The sequence below is a fragment of the Argopecten irradians genome, chromosome 10 (genome assembly GCF_041381155.1).
Source record: "Argopecten irradians isolate NY chromosome 10, Ai_NY, whole genome shotgun sequence".
NCBI lineage: Eukaryota > Metazoa > Mollusca > Bivalvia > Pectinida > Pectinidae > Argopecten > Argopecten irradians.
Window position 1 is genome coordinate 3,232,139 of NC_091143.1, and position 25,116 is coordinate 3,257,254.

Sequence of the window (25,116 nt, forward strand, 5' to 3'; positions counted from 1 at the left end):
CATTTCAGTGTACAATGCCCTTAAGTATATGGTGTCTGATACATTTTCAATTGACAATGCCCTTCAAGTAATCAATGGTGTACAGTGCATGGCTGATACATGTTTCAAAGACAATGCCCTTCAAGTATCATATAGTGTTATCAGTGCAGGCTGATACAGTTCAATGACAATGCCCTTCAAGTAATCAATAGTGTACAGAGCATGCTGATATGTTTCAATGACAATGCCCTTCACGTATCAATAAGTGTATCAGAACATTTTGATGACAATGCCCTGTACACAATTGTTGTAAAGAACATTTTCTGATTATCTTATGCATGACAATCGCCCTTTCAAAGTATCATAGTGTACAGCATGGCAGGCTGATACATTTTTCAATGACAAAGCACTTCATTAGGTATCAATAGTGTACAGGAGCATTTTCTGATACATTGTTCGCAATGACAAATCGCCCTTCCCCAAGTATCAATAGTGTACAGAACATTCTGATAACAATTTCCCAATGACATAGCCATGCCCTTCAAGTATCAATAGTGTAACAAGATCATTCTGTGATTTACATTTTCAATTGACAATGCCCCTAAAGTATCAATAGTTCAATATCAAGAGCGTAAGGGAGTCCTGATTATGATTTTTCAATGACAAATGCTTCTTCAAGTATCAATAGTGTACAGTGCAATACTGATACATTTTCAATGAACAATGCCCTTTCAATAGTATCAACTAGAGTTGTACAGACGCAGGCTGATTAATCATTTTCAATTGACAATTGCCCTTTCAAGTATCAATAGTGTACAGAGCATACTGATACATTTGCAATGACAATGACCCTTCAAGTAATCAATAGTGATACAGAGCATTCTGATTTACATTTTCAAGACAATGCCTTCAAGTATCAAAGTGTACAGAGCATTACTGATTACATTTTCAATGACAAAGCCGCTTCAAGTAACAAAAATGTACAGAAATTTGCTGATAGCATTTTCAATGACAATGCCCTTCAAGTATCAATATGTATCAGAGCATTCTGATACATTTTCAATGACAATGCCCTTCAATTATCAATAGGTGGTACAGTGCAGAGCCTGAAACATTGTTCCATGACAATTGCCCTTTCAAGAATAATAGTGTACAGAGCAATTCTTGATCACATTTTCAATGACAATCCCTTCAAGTATCAATAGTGTACAGTGCATGGCCTGATCATTTTCAATGACAATGCCCTTCAAGTATCAATTCACAGTACATTTGTGATATATTTGTCATGATCATAGTGTACAGAGCAGGCTTTCTGCTGATACAATTTTCAAGTGTATCAGTGTACAATGCACTTCATACTGTATCAATGACAATGCCCTTCAAGTATACAGTGTACACCTGTTCTGATACATTTTCAATGACAATGCCCTTCAAGTATCAATAGTGTACAGTAAGCATTCTGATACATTTTCAATGACAATGCCCTTCAAGTATCAATAGTGTACAGTGCAGTCTGATCATTTTCAATGACAATGCCCTTCAAGTATCATAGTGTACAACATTGTCATGTCCTGATATCATATGACAATGCCCTTCTGTATCAATAGTGTACCCTGATCATTTTCCTGTATCAATGCCCTGTCCTGTATCAATCAGTGTACAGTGTCACTGTCCTGTATTTTCAATGACAACAATCAAGTATCAATAGTGTACAGTATCTGATACATTGTCAATGTACAGTTCAAGTATCACTGTACTGTACATAGTGTTCAATGACAATGCCCTTCAAGTATCAATAGTGTACATAGTACACATGTGATGACATACATTTATCAATGTACAATGCACCTTCCTGTATCATAGTGTACAGATCACCATTCCTGATAGTATTTTCAATGACAATGCCCTTCAAGACAATGCCCTTCAGTATCAATATCATCATAGTGTACATTGTGTACATGTACAGTGTCCCTTCCTGTATCATAGTGTACAATACATTTTCCTGACAATCATTCAAGTACATGTCACCTACAGAGCATGCCCTGATATCATTTTCAATGACAATGCCCTTCAAGTATCAATAGTGTACAGAACATTCCTGATACATTTTCAATGACAATGCCCTTCAAGTATCAATAGTGTACAGTGTCAGGCTGATACATTTTCAATGACAATGCCCTTCAAGTATCAATAGTGTACAGCATGCTACATTTTCAATACCATTTTCAAACATCATAGTGTACAGTGTCCCTTCATGTATCAATGTGTACAGTGCACCTTCCTGTATATAGTGTACAGAACATTGCTGATACATGTTTCAATGACACCTGCCCTTCAAGTATCAATAGTGTACAGTCACATGCTGATCATATTTTCAATGACATGCCCTGCCCTGTATCATAGTATCAATAGTGTACAGTGTCACATGTCTGATACATTTTACAATGACAATGCCCTTCAAAGTATCAATAGTGTACAGAACATTTCTGATACATTTTCAATGACAATGCCCTTCAAGTATCAATAGTGTACAGAACATTCTGATACATTTTCAATGACAATGCCCTTCAAGTATCAATAGTGTACAGTGTCATGTCTGATACATTTTCAATGACAATGTCACCTTCAAGTATCATAGTGTACACATGCAGGCTGATACATTTTTTCAATGACAATGCCCTTCAAGTATCAATAGTGTACAGAACATCACCTGATACTTTTCAATGACAATGCCCTTCAAGTATCAATAGTGTACAAATGCACCTGATACATTTTCATATGTACAATGCCCTTCAAGTATCAATAGTGTACAGTGTACATTCTGATACATTTTCAATGACAATGCCCTTCAAGTATCAATAGTGTACAGTGCAGGCTGATACATTTTCAATGACAATGCCCTTCAAGTATCAATAGTGTACAGAAGTCACCTGTCTGATACATTTTCAATGACAATGCCCTTCAAGTATCAATACAGTGTACAGTATCATAGCTGATACATTTTCAATGACAATGCCCTTCAAGTATCATAGTGTACAGTGTCACCTTCTACATTTCAAGTAATGTACACTGTGCAGGCTGATACATTTTCAATGGACAATGCCCTTCAAGTATCAATAGTGTACAGTGTCACCTGATACATTTTCAATGACAATGCCCTTCAAGTATATGTACATACATTCTGTACAGTTTCATGACAATGAGTATCATCACCTGTACTTTTCATTTGTACAGTATGCCCTTCAAGTATCATAGTGTACAGTGCAGGCTGTATCATTTTCAATGTGACAATGCCCTTCAAGTATCATAGTGTAGTGTGATACATTTTCCAATGTATGCCCTTCAAGTGTCAACAGTGTACAGACCTGCTGATACATATTTTCAATGACAATGCCCTTCAAGTATCAATAGTGTATGTCCTGTATCATAGTGCTGATACACATTTTCAATGACAATGCCCTTCAAGTATCAATAGTGTACAGATCACCTGTCTGTATCATATTTGTCACATACAATGTCCTTGTATCAATAGTGTACATGACTGTCCTTATCAATGACATGCACCTTCAAGTATCAATAGTGTACAGTGCATGTCTGATACATTTTCAAATGACAATGCCCTTCAAGTATCAATAGTGTACAGTGCATTCTGATATACATTTTCAATGACAATGCCCTTCAAGTATCAATAGTGTACAGTGTACAGATACTTTTCTGACAATGCCCTTAAGTATCAATAGTTCTGTCCTGTACATAGTGCAATGTTCAAGTATCATAGTGTACAGATCACCTGTCTCAAACATATCTACAGTTTTCAACCTACAATCTGATAATTGTACAATTCAATGTATCAGTATCAATAGTGTACAGTGTCACCTGTACATTTTCAATGACAATGCCCTTCAAGTATCAATAGTGTACAGAACACCTGTCCTGTATCATGTTTCAAGTGTGACAATGCCCTTCAATAGTGTAGTGTCAGTGTATCACAGTGTACTTCTGATACATTTTCAATGACAATGCCCTTCAAGTATCATAGTGTATCAATCAGTGTACAGCATTTTCAATGATCACCTTCAAGTATCAATAGTGTACAGTGTCACCTTCTCAAGTATGACAATGCCCTTCAATCAATAGTGTACAGAACATCTGATATCATTTTCAGTGACAATGCCCTTCAAGTCCTGTACAGAGCCTGTATCAATAGTGTACAGTGTCACTGTCCTGTATCATAGTACATTTTACACAATGCCCTTGTCAAGTATCAATAGTGTACAGTGCACCTGATACATTTTCAATGACAATGCCCTTCAAGTATCAATCCTGTACAGCTGATACATTCATATGACAATGCCCTTCTGTATCATAGTGTACAGTCCTGTCACCTGAGTATACATTTTCAATGACAATGTCACCTTCAAGTATCATAGTGTACAGTATCACTGTGCAGGCTGATACATTTCATGACAATGCCCTTCAAGTATCATAGTGTCACCTGTCAATGTCATCATAGTGTACATGACATGCCCTTCAATCAATAGTGTCAGCATTCCTGATATCATTTTCAATGACAATGCCCTTCAAGTATCAATAGTGTACATGTCTGATACATTTTCAATGACATCAAGCCCTTCAGTGTATCAATAGTGTACACAGCATCACCTGTACATTTTCAATGACAATGTCCCTTCAAGTATCATAGTGTACAGTGTCACCTGACAATTCCTTATCATATGTATAGAACAATGCCCTTCAAGTATCAATAGTTGTACAAGAGCAGTGATACAATCAATGACTTCAAGTATCAATGCCCTTCAACAATAGTGATACATGCAGGCTGATACATTTTTCAATGAACAATTTTACATTTTCATTGACAATGCCCTTCAAGTATCAAATAGTGTACAGAACATCTGATATATTTTCAATGACAATGCCCTTCAAGTATCAAACGTGTACAGTGCAGGCTGTACATTTTCAATGACATGTCACCTTCAAGTATCAAATAGTGTAACAGTGATGACTACATTTTCAATGACAATGCCCTTCAAGTATCAATAGTGTACAGTGCATTCTGATACATTTTTCAATGACAATGCCCTTCAAGTATCAATAGTGTACAGAACATCCTGATACATTTTCAATGACAATGCCCTTCAAGTATCAATAGTGTACAGAACATTCTGATTTTTTACATTTTTCAATGACAATGCCCTTCACGTATCAATAGTGTACAGAGCATTCCTGATATATTTTCAATGACAATGCCCTTAAGTATCAATAGTGTACAGAACAGTTCTGATACATTTTCAATGACAATGCCCTTCAAGTATCAATAGTGTACAGAACATTCCTGATACATTTTCAATGACAATGCCCTTTCAAGTATCAATAGTGTATACAGAGCATGCTGATAACATTTTCAAGTGACAATGCCCTTCAAGTATCAATAGTGTACAGAACATTCTGATACATTTTCAATGACAATGCCCTTCAAGTATCAATAGTGTACAGTGTCACATCTGATACATTTTCAATGACAATGCCCTTCAAGTATCATAGTGGTACAGAACATGCTTGATACATTTTCAATGACAATAGCCCTGTAAGTATCAATCACATTGTCAATGAATTCATGTATCAGATGTTATCAACATGCATGCTGATGATTATTTTCATATGACAATGCCCTTCAAGTATCAATAGTGTACAGAGCATGTCCTGATACATTTTCAATGACAATGCCCTTCAAGTATCAAATAGTGTACAGAACATGCTGATATAATTTCATGACAATGCCCTTCAAGTATCAATAGTGTACAGAACATGCTGATGAACATTTTCAATGACAATGCCCTTCAAGTATCAATAGTGTACAGAACATACTGATATATTTTCAATGACAATGCATCACCTTCAAGTATTCACAATAGTGTACAGAGCATGCTGATACATTTTCAATGACAATGCCCTTCCAAGTATCAATAGTGTACAGCAGGCTTGATATATTTTCCAATGACAATGCCCTTCAAGTATCAATAGTGTACAGACATACTGCTGATACATATTTTCAATGACAATGCCCTTCAAGTATCAATAGTGTACAGAGCATGATGATATCATTTTCAATGACAATGCCCTTCAAGTATCAATAGTGTACAGATGACAATGACTTCTGATCAATATTTTCAATGACATGACACCTGCCCTTCAAGTATCAATAGTGTTACAGAAACATGCTGATACATTTTCAATGACAATGCCCTTCAAGTATCAATAGTGTACAGAGTCATGCTGATGATACATTTTCAATGACAATGCCCTCAAGTATCAAAGTGTACAGACATTCGTGATTACATTTTCAATGACAATGCCCTTGTCAAGTATCAATAGTGTACAGAACATTTATTCTGATATATTTTCAATGACAATGCCCTTCAAGTATCATAGTGTACAGAGCATGCTGTATATTTTCAATGACAATAGCCTTCAAGTATCAATTTCATGCTGCTAATGACCACATGCCCTGTCAAGTATCAATAGTGTACTGAACATTCTGATATACATTTTCAATGACAATGTCCCTTCAAAAGTATCAATAGTGTACAGAACACCTGTTCTGATATATTTTCAATGGACAATGCCCTTCAAGTATCACTAGTGTACAGTATGCTATACATATTCTGAACAATGCCCTTCAGTATCAAAGTTACATTCTGATACATTTTCAATGACAATGCCCTTCAAGTATCAATAGTGTACAGACATCCTGATTCATGTATTTTAATGACAATGCTCCTTCAAGTTTCAATAGTGTACAGATGCATGGGCTGATACATTTTCAATGACAATGCCTTCATGTATCAATAGTGTACAGAGCATGCTGATACATTTTCAATGACAATGCCCTTCAACGTATCAAAGTATACAGTGTACAGGATACATGTCCCATTTTCAATGACAATGCCCTTCAAGTATCAATGCCCTGGGTACAGATGCATCTGATACATTTTCAATGACAATGTCCTTCAAGTATCAATAGTGTACAGTGAACTGATATTATTTCAATGACAATGCCCTTCAAGTATCAATAGTGTACAGTGCAAATGGCTGATACATTTTTCAATGACAATGCCCTTCAAGTATCAATAGTGTACAGAATGCGTGTGATACATTTTCAATGACAATGCCCTTCAAGTAGCATATAATGTACAATGCTGATATATTTTCAATGACATGCCTTCAAGTATCAATAGTGTTACAGATCATGCTGATACATTTTCAATGACAATGTCCTTCAAGTATCAATAGTGTACAACATTCTGATACATTTTCAATGACAATGCCCTTCAAGTATCAATAGTGTACAGAATGCTGATACAATTTTCAATGACAATGCCCTTCAAGTATCAATAGTGTACAGAACATTGTCTGATACATTTTCAATGACAATGCCCTTCAAGTATCAATAGTGTACAGAGCAGGCATCTGATACATTTTCAATGACAATGCCCCCAAGTATCATAGTGTATCAAATAGTGTACAGTACAATAGTGCTGATACATTTTCAATGACAATGCCCTTCAAGTATCAATAGTAGTGTACAGATCATTCTGATATATTTTCAATGACAATGCCTTCAAGTATCAATAGTATACAGAGCTGGCCTGATACATTTTCAATGACAGTGTACTTCAGTATCAATAGTGTTCATAGCATTCTGATACATTTTTCAATGACAATGCCCTTCAAGTATCAATAGTGTACAGTGACTGGCTGATACATTTTCAATGACAATGCCCTTCAAGTATCAATAGTGTACAGAGCACTGGCTGATACATTTTCAATGACAATGCCCTTCAAGTATCAATAGTGTACAGAGCATTCTGATACATTTTCAATGACAATCAATGTACCCTTCAAGTATCAATAGTGTACAGAGCATGCTGATACATTTTCAATGACAATCAAGTATCAATAGTTGTACAGTGCAACTGATACATCAATAGTGTACAGTAACATGCTGATGATACATTTTCAATGACAATGCCCTTCAAGTATCAATAGTGTACAGTGAACATGCTGATACATTTTCAATGACAATGCCCTTCAAGTATCAATAGTGTACAGTGCAGGCTGATACATTTTCAATGACAATGCCCTTCAAGTATCAATAGTGTACAGAGCAGGCTGATACATTTTCAATGACAATGCCCTTCAAGTATCAATAGTGTACAGAACATTCTGATACATTTTCAATGACAATGCCCTTCAAGTATCAATAGTGTACAGAACATGCTGATACATTTTCAATGACAATGCCCTTCAAGTATCAATAGTGTACAGAACATTCTGATACATTTTCAAGTGACAATGCCCTTCAAGTATCAATAGTGTACAGAACATTCTGATACATTTTCAATGACAATGAGTATCAATAGTGTACAGAACATATCTGATACATTTTCAATGACAATGCCCTTCAAGTATCAATAGTGTACAGAACATACTGATACATTTTCAATGACAATGCCCTTCAAGTATCAATAGTGTACAGAACAGGCTGATACATTTTCAATGACAATGCCCCTTCAAGTATCAATAGTGTACAGAACATGCTGATACATTTTCAATGACAATGCCTTCAAGTATCAATAGTGTACAGAAACATTCTGATATATTTTCAATGACAATGCCCTTCAAGTTATCAATAGTGTACAGAGCATACTGATACATTTTCAATGACAATGCCTTCACAGTATCAATAGTGTACAGAACATTCTGATATATTTTCAATGACAATGCCCTTCAAGTATCAATAGTGTACAGAACAGGCTGATACATTTTCAATGACAATGCCCTTCAAGTATCATAGTGTACAGAACATCTGATACATTTTCAATGACAATGCCCTTCAAGTATCAATAGTGTACAGAACAGGCTGGATACATTTTCAATGACAATGCCCTTCAAGTATCATAGTGTACAGATAACATCTGATATATTTTCAATGACAATGCCCTTCAAGTATCAATAGTGTACAGAACATTCTGATACATTTTCAATGACAATGCCCTTCAAGTATCAATAGTGTACAGAACATTCTGATACATTTTCAATGACAATGCCCTTCAAGTATCAATAGTGTACAGAACATTCTGATACATTTTCAATGACAATGCCCTTCAAGTATCAATGAGTGTACATTCTGATACATTTTCAATGACAATGCCCTTCAAGTATCAATAGTGTACAGAGCAGGCTGATACATTTTCAATGACAATGCCCTTCAAGTATCAATAGTGTACAGAACATTCTGATATCATTTTCAATGACAATGCCCTTCAAGTATCAATAGTGTACAGAGCAGGCTGATACATTTTCAATGACAATGCCCTTCAAGTATCAATAGTGTACAGTGTCACATGTTCTGATATATTTTCAATGACAATCCTTCAAGTATCAATAGTGTACAGAGCAGGCTGATACATTTTCAATGACAATGCCCTTCAAGTATCAATAGTGTACAGAACATTCTGATACATTTTCAATGACAATGCCCTTCAAGTATCAAATAGTGTACAGAGCAGGCTGATACATTTTCAATGACAATGCCCTTCAAGTATCAATAGTGTACAGAACATTCTGATACATTTTCAATGACAATGCCCTTCAAGTATCAATAGTGTACAGAGCAGGCTGATACATTTTCAATGACAATGCCCTTCAAGTATCAATAGTGTACAGAGCAGGCTGATACATTTTCAATGACAATGTCCTTCAAGTATCAATAGTGTACAGAAACATGCTGATACATTTTCAATGACAATGTCCTTCAAGTATCAATAGTGTACAGACATTCTGATACATTTTCAATGACAATGCCCTTCAAGTATCAATAGTGTACAGAGCATCATCTGATACATTTTCATGACAATGCCCTTCAAGTATCAAATAGTGTACAGAGCATTCTGATACATTTTCAATGACAATGCCCTTCAAGTATCAATAGTGTACAGAGCATTCTGATACATTTTCAATGACAATGTCCTTCAAGTATCAATAGTGTACAGAATGCTGATACATTTTCAATGACAATGCCCTTCAAGTATCAATAGTATACAGTGCATGGCTGATACATTTTCAATGACAATGCCCTTCAAGTATCAATAGTATACAGAGCAGGCTGATACATTTTCAACTGCAATGCCCTTCAAGTATCAATAGTGTACAGTGCAGGCTGATACATTTTCAATGACAATACCCTTCAAGTATATATAGTATACAGAACATTCTGATACATTTTCAATGACAATGCCCTTCAAGTATCAATAGTGTACAGAGCAGTCTGATACATTTTCAATGACAATGCCCTTCAAGTATCAATAGTGTACAGAACATTCTGATATATTTTCAATGACAATGCCCTTCAAGTATCAATATTGTACAGAACATTCTGATATATTTTCAATGACAATGCCCTTCAAGTATCAATAGTGTACAGTGCAGGCTGATACATTTTCAATGACAATGCCCTTCAAGTATCAATAGTGTACAGACATCATACATTTCAATGACAATGCCCTTCAAGTATCATAGTGTTCAATGACAATGCCCTTCAAGTATCAATAGTGTACAGCATTCTGATACATTTTTCAATGACAATGCCCTTCAAGTATCAATAGTGTACAGAACATTCTGATACATTTTCAATGACAATGCCCTTCAAGTATCAATAGTGTACAGGAACATTCTGATATATTTTCAATGACAATGCCCTTCAAGTATCAATAGTGTACAGAACATTCTGATACATTTTCAATGACAATGCCCTTCAAGTATCAATAGTGTACAGGACATTCTGATACATTTTCAATGACAATGCCCTTCAAGTATCAATAGTGTACAGTGCAGGCTGATACATTTTCAATGACAATGCCCTTCAAGTATCAATAGTGTACAGAACATTCTGATACATTTTCAATGACAATGCCCTTCAAGTATCAATGGTGTACAGAGCAGGCCGATACATTTTCAATGACAATGCCCTTCAAGTATCAATAGTGTACAGAACATTCTGATACATTTTCAATGACAATGCCCTTCAAGTATCAATAGTGTACAGAGCATACTGATATATTTTCAATGACAATGCCCTTCAAGTATCAATAGTGTACAGAGCATACTGATACATTTTCAACTGCAATGCCCTTCAAGTATCAATAGTATACAGAGCAGGCTGATACATTTTCAATGACAATGCCCTTCAAGTATCAATAGTATACAGAGCATACTGATACATTTTCAATGACAATGCCCTTCAAGTATCAATAGTGTACAGAGCATACTGATACATTTTCAACTGCAATGCCCTTCAAGTATCAATAGTATACAGAGCTGGCTGATACATTTTCAATGACAATGCCCTTCAAGTATCAATAGTATACAGAGCAGGCTGATACATTTTCAATGACAATGCCCTTCAAGTATCAATAGTATACAGAGCAGGCTGATACATTTTCAACTGCAATGCCCTTCAAGTATCAATAGTATACAGAGCATGGTGATACATTTTCAATGACAATGCCCTTCAAGTATCAATAGTATACAGTGCTGGCTGATACATTTTCAATGACAATGCCCTTCAAGTATCAATAGTATACAGAGCAGGCTGATACATTTTCAACTGACAATGCCCTTCAAGTATCAATAGTATACAGAAGCATGGTGATACATTTTCAATGACAATGCCCTTCAAGTATCAATAGTGTACAGTGCAGGCTGATACATTTTCAATGACAATGCCCTTCAAGTATCAATAGTGTACAGAACATTCTGATACATTTTCAATGACAATGCCCTTCAAGTATCAATAGTGTACAGAACATTCTGATATATTTTCAATGACAATGCCCTTCAAGTATCAATAGTATACAGTGCTGGCTGATACATTTTCAATGACAATGCCCTTCAAGTATCAATAGTATACAGTGCTGGCTGATACATTTTCAATGACAATGCCCTTCAAGTATCAATATTGTACAGAACATTCTGATATATTTTCAATGGACAATGCCCTTCAAGTATCAATAGTGTATAGAACATTCTGATACATTTTCAATGACCATGCCCTTCAAGTATCAATAGTGTACAGAACATGCTGATACATTTTCATTGACATTGCCTTTCAAGTATCAATAGTATACAGAGCAGGCCGATACATTTTCAATGACCATGCCCTTCAAGTATCAAAAGTGTACAGAACATTCATATACATTTTCAATGACAATGCCCTTCCAGTATCAATAGTTTACAGAACATTCATATACATTTTCCATGACAATGCCCTTCAAGTATCAATAGTGTACAGAACATTCTGATATATTTTATGACAATTTTTCTTATCAAATGCCCTTCAAGTATCAAAAAAATGACAATGACAATCATAAGACAACATTTGATCGCGAAGTTTTTCTATATGTTAAAACCATTAAACACATCTTTTCCGGAAAACCTTTGATTCTCTTAATGTTGACAGTTGTTATGACGTCACAGCATAATTCGGCATTCCTCAAAAACAAACAGAAATTAAGCAGTCTATTTAATTAAATACGTTTTATTAACTTCGGGTTATTTGACTTTTAGAAGCTTCTTGATTCAAAACACATTATAAAGCCCTGTTCCTTTTCAAAATAATTTCAGATTAATAAATTGATCACATATAACAAGATATAAACAGTCTAATTTAGACTCTCCAATCTTAAAACACCATTTCCAAATTAATTAAGAATGACGGAATTACAGCAATTAACAAAATTGCCCACATCAGCTCTTAATGGAATGATAACTACATTCAGCCATTTTATTCCCATCAATCGATTTCTGGATTAGGAGAAAGTACATGTTACTGTTAAACGATCGCGTTCAGAAACTATCGAGCAATGAAACCTCTGTTAGCACATAAGAAAATAAAATAAAACAGAAATGAAAAAGAAAGTAGAAACACTCTATATGGACGAGGCAGTACTCACGGGTAATTACTAGCGAAGTTGTTTGTGGTACCACTCCAATCTATCACTAACAGATGTATTTTGCGGGGGAGAGAATAGAAGGATTTGACCTTATCCAATATAAATATGTTCCTCAGCGAATACAATTGCTTTATACGGTTAAAACCGATTGGAGAGATTATTTTATCTGACTGATTAGGATTTGGTTTGCTGGCTAAAGACTAAAGGTTATATAAAAGGAAGCAAACAAGGGATGGAACACGAGGCAGAATAGACAGTGCAAAGAGTTGAAATACTTAATATAGGGCAAGTGCTTGAAATCATTTCCATGCCCGTTTTTAAAATAATGCTCCCAGAGGCTAGACATCTACATATTTTTTATAAAAAGATATTTTTATAATCTAATTAATTATATATGTAGGATCGTAAATGTGTGTTCATTCATATGCGATTTTAAGATTCTAAGTATTTTTTTTTTATTATTTTTGCGAGCATTGTAATCACATTCCTACAACAACCTTCAACTCGCGTCAAAATATTTTTAAAAAATCAAGCGGAGGCCGCCATTTTGTACTGACGACCTCGAAATCATGACGTCATTTTATTGCTCCTGGTTTGACTCCGACATGAATTTCCAGCCAGTGAAAATCGCTCCATGTCATATAACACTAGTGACATACGCACTAAATTATTGGATATCCGGGGGACTATGTGATAAATCTTTTGACTTGATATGTTTGTTTAGTGATTAGTGTTAATCTGGTATGGTGTTACTAAAGGACGTTTCACTTGTTATCGGAATCCTACAGGTGTCTGTAATATCTGATATCACGCCTAACACCATGTTGTGTTATGCCGTTTATGTGTTTTTATTTGATAGATTTGATTTAGTGTTGATTTACAATAAGTAATCTGGTATTTGCACTGTATCAGATGTGTTTGTTGTTATTTGTTTGTTATTGTGATTTCCTTTATTACATGTGTTAATATAGTGTTGTTATACACTAGATAATCTGATATTACAGTATATATATCACAAGGTAGTCTATTATAAGCTGATTATATGTGGCAATATATTAGCATCCATGGTCATTTAAGGGCGGCCTCCCTTGGATGTGATATCATGCGTGTGTGAAGTGCGGTGTACGTGGTCTAGGACAGTGCGGTATATTTGTGATGTATCTTCTTAAAGTGCTACATTACGACGAAGATACAAACAACACATCTCATCCGATCACGTTATACTAACAGGCGAACCAGTCATTCATATTCATGCTTGCTATCATAGATATTGGTGTGTCTTGTCCAGAGGACAGATCCATGAGCCTTCTTCGCAGGGGCGAACGCTCTACCGAAGGCCTTAAGTTAGGTGGTATCAAGGGCGACGTTGGAAAGGAGAAAGTAAAATTAATATCCTAAATATAAATCACTACTCAACTTGTATGGTCTGAGGAACGACTGGTTAGCCCATTGTCAGTATAATGTGACCGGGCGAGGTGTGTTGCTCGGTGTCTTCGGCGACATGCATACTTTAATGATATAGCACTATATTTTTGTCCTATTAACAGCGCGGCCTCCCATGTATGCGCTTTGTTGCTTGTATGAAGTGTATGAAGTGCGGGTGTGTTTTGGGAGACTAGTATATTCGTGTTGTGACTGCTTGTATATTACTTAGGAACTCTTCTGACTCGAAAGTTCAAGATGACCCTTTGTCATCGTGCACCGTCCGTCGTCATGCGCCGTCAGCCGTGCGCCGTGCGTAAACTTTTCCTTTAAACCGCTACTAGTCAAAAAGTTATCAACGGATTTTAACCAAATTTGGCTAGAAACATCCTTAGGGGAAGGGGAACAGATTTTGTATAAATGGTTAATCAGACCCTGGTGCCTGAGGGGCGGGGCTCAATAGGGGAAGTTTTGGCAATTCTTTAAAACGCTACCAGTCAAAATGTGTTTATTGGATTTTGACCAAATATGGTCAGAAACATCTTTTGGATAATATGAACAGATTTTGTATAAATGATGGCTCTGATCATCTTAGGGCAGGAAGGGCGGGGCTCAATATGGGAAATAAAGGAAAATTCCTTCAAAATGCTACTTGTCATTAAGTTTTGAAAGAATTTCAACCAGATTTGGTCTAAGATATCTGTATGGGAAGGGGAACAGATTTTGAATAAATAACGGCTCTAGATATGATTCCCCTGCCGCAGGAGACGTGGGGCACTTATAGCGGAAGATAAGGAATTCGTTTTGAAAAATCTAGTAGTCATAAACGCATCAATATATTTCGGCCAAATTTTATCGAACATCCTTTTGGGAATAGGAATAAGATTTTGTATAGTGACTCTGTCCAACACCGTTGATTCGTATCTATTTCACCAATTATTTGTTTTCCCTCTCTCCTGTTATAATTACATTATCACATTATACTGACAACAGGCGAACCAGTCGTCCCACTCCATTAATGACGAGAGCAGGAGTAGAAACTATCATTTTTAAAGAGTATATATGGTGTGTTTCAGCCACGGGGACAGAACCCAGAGCTTTCCTTACAGGGGCGATCACTCAACCAAAAGTAAAAAATGAGGTGGTGTCATTGGAAACTTTAGGAAGAAGAAAGCAAGTTGGAAGAAAGAAAAGATAAGATCATGCAATAGGAACAACAGGTACAATTTTAACGTCTACCTGCAGGGCCTAGTTTTACAATGACATAGTCCAGGGGTGGATATAACGACAGCGATAGTAACCCCTTGAGTATCGCGAATGATAGAGACCTATGAAAATGTCAAATCCAACGATTTTACAACAAAGTTGAAAGAGAGGAATGAACATAGCGACAAAGGATGTAATGTGCGAGCGATACACTAGAATTGAAACTTTAGTATTTTGCGTTGGTGAGCATAGAGCAGGTGGCAAAAACCCATTAACTGAAATTTGCCTGTCAAATATTACATTATCTAATCGATTTTACTCTCCTTCCCATCATAAAGCTAGTGAAAGGCCCAAACAGATGTCCCAACTCTGACGTATATATTGACAAAACGTGGTTTCTACTCAAGGTTACCCACGGTAGAAAGTGATCAAAAGGTACATGGCATTTCAGCCCAGCATCAGGTAAGAAAATGTGCTGCACTCAACGTTTAGCTGCACTAAATGTTTTGCAGCTAGATGTCCCATACCCGGATTAATCTTCTGTATATTCCATTAAAACGATTTCTTTTAAATAACATCATACAGCCCCTCGCTCCCTTTAATTTCGGCAAGGGAACAGAACCCATATATATACTTCCTCACTGGGGCGAATACTCACCGCAATGCCAAAAGTGATGTGGTGTCAAGGGAAATGTAAGTTATATGTAGGATTACAATGGTATCTCAGTGAAATACTCACACTACACATTTATCTCCAGACGCTTCCTTTCTTTAAACACTTCGAACTTTGAACATCGGTTCTTTTACCGTTACAGAAATCTATTTTTATCAAAAAAATAATATCCTGGCCTCTCTTGTAATTGTTTACTGTTCACGTGTATGTTTTAATGCTAATAAATATATCCTGATTAAGGTGTTACTATACATCGACCGAGATTTGACTTTTACTGCATGGCTGATGCCGCGTATTCTTCCGAAACATCGGAATTTTCTTGTTCTGATGTCGTCGAGCTCCACACGAACCTGTATCTTGTTTATGCTCTTTGTATTTGACATTCCAATCAGGGAGGCTGAAGTTGGTTCCGAGTTCCGAGTTCCGTTTAAGCTAAACGGAACTCGGAACCAGTTCCGAGTTCCGTTTAAGTAAAACGGAACTCGGAACCAGTTCCGAGTTCCGTTTAAGGATTTTGTTTTAATTTAAAAAAATTCAATTTATGTAATTTGAACATATTACAAATGTTTTCTGTTGTGTTTTTTCATGGATAATTTGTGATGGAGCTAGTTTAAATACGTTTTCAAATAACATCTATTTCCGTTTAAGTAAAACGGAACTCGGAACCAGTTCCGAGTTCCGTTTAAGAAAATTCTCTATCTTTTTAGATAAAAGTTATCAATGTGCTTTGGACATATTAGAAATGTTGCCTGTTGGCTTTTTTTAATGGATTAATATTGGTAAATCCTCTTTAATTTAGTTTTCGATCAACTCCCATTTCCGAGTTCCGTTTAAGTAAAACGGAACTCGGAACCAGTTCCGAGTTCCGTTTAAGGAAATTTTCTATCATTTTGGATAAAATCATTCTATATGCCTAAGACATATGAGAAATGTTGCCAGTTGTCTTTTTTCATGGGTTACTAGTGATGGATCTACTTTAATTCAGTTTTTGATCAACTCCTATCTCCCAGTTCCGTTTAAGTAAAACGGAACTCGGAACCAGTTCCGAGTTCCGTTTAAGGAAATTTTCTATCTATTTAGATAAAATCATTCTATATGCCTAAGACATATGAGAAATGTTGCCAGTTGTCTTTTTTCATGGGTTACTAGTGATGAATCCACTTTAATTCAGTTTTCGATCAACTCCCATTTCCGAGTTCCGTTTAAGTAAAACGGAACTCGGAACCAGTTCCGAGTTCCGTTTAAGGAAATTTTCTATCATTTTGGATAAAATCATTCTATATGCCTAAGACATATGAGAAATGTTGCCAGTTGTCTTTTTTCATGGGTTACTAGTGATGAATCCACTTTAATTCAGTTTTCGATCAACTCCTATCTCCCAGTTCCGTTTAAGTAAAACGGAACTCGGAACCAGTTCCGAGTTCCGTTTAAGGAAATTTTCTATCTATTTAGATGAAATCATTCTATATGCCTAAGACATATGAGAAATGTTGCCAGTTGTCTTTTTTCATGGGTTACTAGTGGCCAATCCACTTTATTTTAGTTTTCGATCGACTTCCATTTCCCAGTTCCGTTTAAGTAAAACGGAACTCGGAACCAGTTCCGAGTTCCGTTTAAGAAAATTTTCTATCGTTTTAGATAAAATCATTAAATATGCCTAAGACATATGAATAATGTTGCCTGTTGTCTTTTTTCATGGGTTTCTAGTGATGGATCCATTTAATTCAGTTTTTGATCAACTCCTATTTCCCAGTTCCGTTTAAGTAAAACGGAACTCGGAACCAGTTCCGAGTTCCGTTTAAAGAAATTTTCCAACTATTAATTTGAAATCATTCGATATGCCTAAGACATATGAGAAATGTTGCCAGTTGTCTTTTTTCATGGGTTACTAGTGGCAAATCCACTTTAATTTAGTTTTCGATCGACTTCCATTTCCCAGTTCCGTTTAAGTAAAACGGAACTCGGAACCAGTTCCGAGTTCCGTTTAAGGAAATTTTCTATCATTTTAGATAAAATCATTCAATATGCCTAAGACATATGAATAATGTTTCCTGTTGTCATTTTTCATGGGTTACTAGTGGCAAATCCACTTTAATTTAGTTTTCGATCGACTTCCATTTCCCAGTTCCGTTTAAGTAAAACGGAACTCGGAACCAGTTCCGAGTTCCGTTTAAGGAAATTTTTCTATCTTTTTAGATAAAATCATTCAATATGCCAAAGACATATGAGAAATTTGCCTGTTGTCTTTTTTAATGGACTAATATTGGTAAATCCACTTTAATTTAGTTTTCGATCGACTTCCATTTCCCAGTTCCGTTTAAGTAAAACGGAACTCGGAACCAGTTCCGAGTTCCGTTTAAGGAAATTTTTCCATCTATTTAGATAAAATCATTCTATATGCCTAAGACATATGAGAAATGTTGCCTGTTGTCTTTTTTCATGGGTTACTAGTGATGAATCCACTTTAATTCAGTTTTCGATCAACTCTTATCTCCCAGTTCCGTTTAAGTAAAACGGAACTCGGAACCAGTTCCGAGTTCCGTTTAAGGAAATTTTCTATCATTTTAGATAAAATCATTCAATATGCCTAAGACATATGAATAATGTTGCCTGTTGTCTTTTTTCATGGGTTACTAGTGATGAATCCACTTTAATTTAGTTTTCGATCGACTTCCATTTCCCAGTTCCGTTTAAGTAAAACGGAACTCGGAACCAGTTCCGAGTTCCGTTTAAGGAAATTTTCTATCATTTTAGATAAAATCATTCTATATGCCTAAGACATATGAGAAATGTTGCCTGTTGTCATTTTTCATGGGTTACTAGTGGCAAATCCACTTTAATTTAGTTTTCGATCGACTTCCATTTCCCAGTTCCGTTTAAGTAAAACGGAACTCGGAACCAGTTCCGAGTTCCGTTTAAGGAAATTTTTTATTATTTTAGATAAAATCATTCTATATGCCTAAGACATATGAGAAATGTTGCCTGTTGTCTTTTTTCATGGGTTACTAGTGATGAATCCACTTTAATTCAGTTTTCGATCAACTCCTATCTCCCAGTTCCGTTTAAGTAAAACGGAACTCGGAACCAGTTCCGAGTTCCGTTTAAGGAAATTTTCCATCTATTTAGATGAAATCATTCTATATGCCTAAGACATATGAGAAATGTTGCCTGTTGTCTTTTTTCATGGGTTACTAGTGATGAATCCACTTTAATTTAGTTTTCGATCAACTCCTATTTCCCAGTTCCGTTTAAGTAAAACGGAACTCGGAACCAGTTCCGAGTTCCGTTTAAGGAAATTTTCTATCATTTTAGATAAAATCATTCTATATGCCTAAGACATATGAGAAATGTTGCCTGTTGTCTTTTTTCATGGGTTACTAGTGATGAATCCACTTTAATTCAGTTTTCGATCAACTCCCATTTCCGAGTTCCGTTTAAGTAAAACGGAACTCGGAACCAGTTCCGAGTTCCGTTTAAGGAAATTTTCTATCTATTTAGATAAAATCATTCTATATGCCTAAGACATATGAGAAATGTTGCCAGTTGTCTTTTTTCATGGTTTACTAGTGATGAATCCACTTTAATTCAGTTTTCGATCAACTCCTATCTCCCAGTTCCGTTTAAGTAAAACGGAACTCGGAACCAGTTCCGAGTTCCGTTTAAGGAAATTTTCCATCTATTTAGATAAAATCATTCTATATGCCTAAGACATATGAGAAATGTTGCCTGTTGTCTTTTTTCATGGGTTACTAGTGATGAATCCACTTTAATTTAGTTTTCGATCAACACCTATTTCCCAGTTCCGTTTAAGTAAAACGGAACTCGGAACCAGTTCCGAGTTCCGTTTAAGGAAATTTTCTATCTATTTTAGATAAAATCATTCATATATGCCTAAGACATATGAGAAATATTGCCAGTTGTCTTTTTTCATGGGTTACTAGTGATGAATCCACTTTAATTTAGTTTTCGATCAACACCTATTTCCCAGTTCCGTTTAAGTAAAACGGAACTCGGAACCAGTTCCCGAGTTCCGTTTAAGAAATTTTCAATCTATTTTAGATAAAATCATTCTATATGCCTAAGACATATGAGAAATGTTGCCAGTTGTCTTTTTTCATGGGTTACTAGTGGCAAATCCACTTTAATTTAGTTTTCGATCAACTTCCATTTCCCAGTTCCGTTTAAGTAAAACGGAACTCGGAACCAGTTCCGAGTTCCGTTTAAGGAAATTTTTTATCTTTTTAGATAAAATCATTCAATATGCCTAAGACATATGAAGAAATGTTGCCTGTTGTCTTTTTTCATGGGTTACTAGTGGCAAATCCACTTTAATTTAGTTTTCGATCGACTCCATTTCCCAGTTCCGTTTAAGTAAAACGGAACTCGGAACCAGTTCCGAGTTCCGTTTAAGGAATTTTTTATCTTTTTAGATAAAATCATTCAATATGCCAAAGGCATATGAGAAATGTTGCCTGTTGGCTTTTTTAATGGATTAATATTGGTAAATCCACTTTAATTTAGTTTTCGATCGACTTCCATTTCCGAGTTCCGTTTAAGTAAAACGGAACTCGGAACCAGTTCCGAGTTCCGTTTAAGGAAATTTTCTATCATTTTAGATAAAATCATTCTATATGCCTAAGACATATGAGAAATGTTGCCTGTTGTCTTTTTTCATGGGTTACTAGTGGCAAATCCACTTTAATTTAGTTTTCGATCGACTTCCATTTCCCAGTTCCGTTTAAGTAAAACGGAACTCGGAACCAGTTCCGAGTTCCGTTTAAGGAAATTTTCTATCTTTTTAATAAAATCATTCAATATGCCTAAGACATATGAATAATGTTTCCTGTTGTCATTTTTCATGGGTTACTAGTGGCAAATCCACTTTAATTTAGTTTTCGATCGACTTCCATTTCCCAGTTCCGTTTAAGTAAAACGGAACTCGGAACCAGTTCCGAGTTCCGTTTAAGGAAATTTTTTATCTTTTTACATAAAATCATTCAATATGCCTAAGACATATGAGAAATGTTGCCTGTTGTCTTTTTTCATGGGTTACTAGTGGTAAATCCACTTTAATTTAGTTTTCGATCGACTTCCATTTCCGAGTTCCGTTTAAGTAAAACGGAACTCGGAACCAGTTCCGAGTTCCGTTTAAGGAAATTTTCTATCTATTTAGATAAAATCATTCTATATGCCTAAGACATATGAGAAATGTTGCCAGTTGTCTTTTTTCATGGGTTACTAGTGGCAAATCCACTTTAATTTAGTTTTCGATCGACTTCCATTTCCAGTTCCGTTTAAGTAAAACGGAACTCGGAACCAGTTCCGAGTTCCGTTTAAGGAAATTTTTCTATCTTTTTACATAAAATCATTCTATATGCCTAAGACATATGAGAAATGTTGCCTGTTGTCTTTTTTAATGGGTTATATTGGTAAATCCACTTTAATTTAGTTTTCGATCAACTCCCATTTCCCAGTTCCGTTTAAGTAAAACGGAACTCGGAACCAGTTCCGAGTTCCGTTTAAGGAAATTTTCTATCATTTTAGATAAAATCATTCTATATGCCTAAGACATATGAGAAATGTTGCCTGTTGTCTTTTTTCATGGGTTACTAGTGATGAATCCACTTTAATTCAGTTTTCGATCGACTTCCATTTCCCAGTTCCGTTTAAGTAAAACGGAACTCGGAACCAGTTCCGAGTTCCGTTTAAGGAAATTTTCTATCATTTTAGATAAAATCATTCTATATGCCTAAGACATATGAAAAATGTTGCCTGTTGTCATTTTTCATGGGTTACTAGTGGCAAATCCACTTTAATTTAGTTTTCGATCGACTTCCATTTCCCAGTTCCGTTTAAGTAAAACGGAACTCGGAACCAGTTCCGAGTTCCGTTTAAGGAAATTTTCTATCATTTTAGATAAAATCATTCAATATGCCAAAGACATATGAGAAATGTTGCCTGTTGTCTTTTTTAATGGGTTACTAGTGGCAAATCCACTTTAATTTAGTTTTCGATCGACTTCCATTTCCCAGTTCCGTTTAAGTAAAACGGAACTCGGAACCAGTTCCGAGTTCCGTTTAAGGAAATTTTCTATCATTTTAGATAAAATCATTCAATATGCCTAAGACATATGAGAAATGTTGCCTGTTGTCATTTTTCATGGGTTACTAGTGGCAAATCCACTTTAATTTAGTTTTCGATCGACTTCCATTTCCGAGTTCCGTTTAAGTAAAACGGAACTCGGAACCAGTTCCGAGTTCCGTTTAAGGAAATTTTTTATCATTTTAGATAAAATCATTCAATATGCCAAAGACATATGAGAAATGTTGCCTGTTGTCATTTTTCATGGGTTACTAGTGATAAATCCACTTTAATTTAGTTTTCGATCAACTTCCATTTCCCAGTTCCGTTTAAGTAAAACGGAACTCGGAACCAGTTCCGAGTTCCGTTTAAGGAAATTTTCTATCTATTTTAGATAAAATCATTCTATATGCCTAAGACATATGAGAAATGTTGCCAGTTGTCTTTTTTCATGGGTTACTAGTGGCAAATCCACTTTAATTTAGTTTTCGATCAACTTCCATTTCCCAGTTCCGTTTAAGTAAAACGGAACTCGGAACCAGTTCCGAGTTCCGTTTAAGGAAATTTTTCTATCTTTTTAGATAAAATCATTCAATATGCCTAAGATATATGAATAATGTTGCCTGTTGTCATTTTTCATGGGTTACTAGTGGTAAATCCACTTTAATTTAGTTTTCGATCGACTTCCATTTCCCAGTTCCGTTTAAGTAAAACGGAACTCGGAACCAGTTCCGAGTTCCGTTTAAGGAAATTTTTTTATCTTTTTAGATAAAATCATTCAATATGCCTAAGACATATGAATAATGTTTCCTGTTGTCATTTTTTCATGGGTTACTAGTGGCAAATCCACTTTAATTTAGTTTTCGATCGACTTCCATTTCCCAGTTCCGTTTAAGTAAAACGGAACTCGGAACCAGTTCCGAGTTCCGTTTAAGGAATTTTTCTATCTTTTTAGATAAAATCATTCAATATGCCTAAGACATATGAGAAATGTTGCCTGTTGTCTTTTTTCATGGGTTACTAGTGGAAATCCACTTTAATTTAGTTTTCGATCGACTTCCATTTCCGAGTTCCGTTTAAGTAAAACGGAACTCGGAACCAGTTCCGAGTTCCGTTTAAGGAAATTTTCTATCTTTTTAGATAAAATCATTCTATATGCCTAAGACATATGAGAAATGTTGCCAGTTGTCATTTTTCATGGGTTACTAGTGGCAAATCCACTTTAATTTAGTTTTCGATCGACTTCCATTTCCCAGTTCCGTTTAAGTAAAACGGAACTCGGAACCAGTTCCGAGTTCCGTTTAAGGAAATTTTCTATTATTTTAGATAAAATCATTCTATATGCCTAAGACATATGAGAAATGTTGCCTGTTGTCTTTTTTCATGGGTTACTAGTGATGAATCCACTTTAATTTAGTTTTCGATCAACTCCCATTTCCGAGTTCCGTTTAAGTAAAACGGAACTCGGAACCAGTTCCGAGTTCCGTTTAAGGAAATTTTCTATTATTTTAGATAAAATCATTCTATATGCCTAAGACATATGAGAAATGTTGCCTGTTGTCTTTTTTCATGGGTTACTAGTGATGAATCCACTTTAATTCAGTTTTCGATCAACTTCTATTTCCCAGTTCCGTTTAAGTAAAACGGAACTAGGAACCAGTTCCGAGTTCCGTTTAAGGAAATTCTCTATCATTTTAGATGAAAACAGTCAATGTGCTTTGGACATATTAGAAATGTTGTCTGTTGGCTTTTTTCATGGATTACTATTGGTGGATCCACATTGATTTAGTTTTCGATCGACTTCCAGTTCCGAGTTCCGTTTAAGTAAAACGGAACTAGGAACCAGACCCGAGTCCGTTTAACACGAATACTTTGCAACGAGCCGAGTTCCGTTTAATAGGTTTCCTACGTCTAACTGCATGTTTAATTACATATATTATATTGGAAACGAACTCTGGATTTTGCTGCAATGATACAACTCAGAATTAATCACTTTAGCACATAAAATATTTTCTGAAACATATCTAACACCCATACCCCAGTTCCGTTTAAGCTTAAACGTAACTCGGAACTAGACCCGAGTTCCGTTTAACCTCATGCTTGCATCCTTGATCAGCGAGCGGGGTTCTGTTTATTATTAATTCTTCTTATGATAAGATGCGTAATTACAAATGTAATCAATTAATTGTAATTGAAGCATTTATCATCGATAAACAGTGGAAATCTCTATAGCGTTGAGTTTTTAAACGAAGCTGACACACAAACCTGAGTTTCGTTGAACCTTTTACTAAACTAGAAACCAAACCCGAGTTTCGTGCAACAGCTCACCTGACCCGAAGGGCCGGTGAGCTTATGTTATACCGCGGCCTCCGGTTTCCGTTGGCAGTCCTTCGTCTGTCAACTTTTTCACAAAAATCTCTACTAGTCCTGAATTGCTTAATGAATTTTGACGAAAATTCGGCTGAAGCTTCCTTGTGTGAACGGTGGCCCTGGCCCCAAGGAGGCCTGAGGAGCGAGGACTAGTAGTGGAAATATTGCAAATTCTTTAAAATCCATTTTCTTCTGTAGGAATGAAGAAAAGTTTTAATTTAGTCTAAAGCTTCATTGGAGAGATGTGGAACCATTTTTTATAAACGGGGGGTCTGAACCCAAGGACGTCAGCCACACCATTTGCATAATTTTGAATCCCCATCCAATAAAGATGCTACCATTGCAATATGACAT